Consider the following 1,582-nt stretch of genomic DNA (forward strand, 5'->3'; position numbering starts at 1 on the left):
ACCTACTATGTGTCCTGCTCTCAGCTTAGAGTTTAGTGGTATAGAAAGACAGAGAATGGTTATAAAACTATGTGAGAGTAGAAACACGTTGTTATAAGAGCTCATAGAAGGGACGCCTCATCCAGATCTGAAATTCAGGAAACTTTCAGGATGTGAGCTCAAAATTGAGGGGTGAAGGAGAATTGTAGTTATGATAAAGTTCGTAGAAGAAAGGAACTTTTATTCTTCATAGAAGGGGATGTACCAGACAGTGGGACCAAATTTACAAGTTAGGGATGTAGTGAAGCAAGGGAAGGAGAGCAGTAAGATTTCAGCCTCCCCAAAGTTTCCAAGTTAGGGCCCTGATCTTAGAGTGCTGTTAAGAATTTGGCTGATGCTATTTAGCAAGACAATTATCTAAGCAGTCGTGGTCTCAGATCCCTGATTGTGAGCAAAAGGCATTGTCTTAAACCAGATTTATTGCTCTCTGTATCTTGGGAGGCAAGCCTGCTTTAACTGGGAGTTAGCTCTAAAGAGAGAACAAAATGATTGCTGGATACTGAGGTCTACTGAAATCTTTACAGGCTAGTGGTCCTCAAGAGACCGTAGGCAATGAATCAGCCACTTTGCGACTGCATACAGGGGCCACTGGCATTCCAGCTCAGGGTCCCTGAATTATTACGGTTCCCTACCTCAGCTTTACCCAGCTGATTCTATGTTTTAAGGTTTATTATTTTAACACCCCACTCTTGACGTTGTTGACATCTTCCCTTCCCCCCCTTAAGGGATGCCTAAAGTTAGCCATAGTATACAAATGGAATAACCAAACTGAAAACTGAAGGGAAAGATGGGGCCAGGCTTTAGGAAGCTACCAGAACTAAGGACTTGAATTCCATTAGCGTTGTTTCTCCCTTATTCCTTCTCTTATGAGAGACACAGGTTTTTTCCCCACATGATCAAAGTATGACTACGTCTTTCGAGCTTTAAACCATACAGCTGTAGCCACTTGCAAGGCACCAACTTGGTCCCCTGCTCAATTCCTGAGGTCCCCAGGAAAAAGGCCTTTAGCTCAGGTTAGATTAGGTACCCATCCCTGGTCCCGTCAACTTTAGTCAGGGAAACAGGGTTCTTTTATACAGTATAGCTGCTTGTATGCTAACCATACAAGGTTGTATGGGAGGGGAGTATAGTTCTCTAAAAAGCAGGAGCTTGGGGGTTGGAGATTGGTGAGTATGAAAGAGATGGACAGATATCAACCACCACTAAGCAGCCACTTACATCATGAGATTTTTATCTTTCAATATCCTTAAAATGTCCCTCTCCAACCAATTTCCTAGAGCCAAAATTATACCATTGTGTCAAGGCAATGTGTCTCTTGAAACTTCAGTTAAAAAGCAAAAAGGCCTCTGTTACTTCTCTGACTTCACCTTGACCCCTGCCCCCTTATTTATTGCACTCCAATCAATGGACTTCTGTCTGTTCTTCATACTCACCCTAAAAATTGCCCCCTTAGGACTTTTAGAATTATTGTTTGCTCTGTCTGAAGTGCCCTGCCTCCCAGATCTTTGTATGGCTAACTCCATCAGGCTCGATGTCAGTTGAG

The sequence above is a fragment of the Hippopotamus amphibius genome, chromosome 1 (assembly GCF_030028045.1).
Source record: "Hippopotamus amphibius kiboko isolate mHipAmp2 chromosome 1, mHipAmp2.hap2, whole genome shotgun sequence".
Classification (NCBI taxonomy): Eukaryota; Metazoa; Chordata; class Mammalia; order Artiodactyla; family Hippopotamidae; genus Hippopotamus; species Hippopotamus amphibius.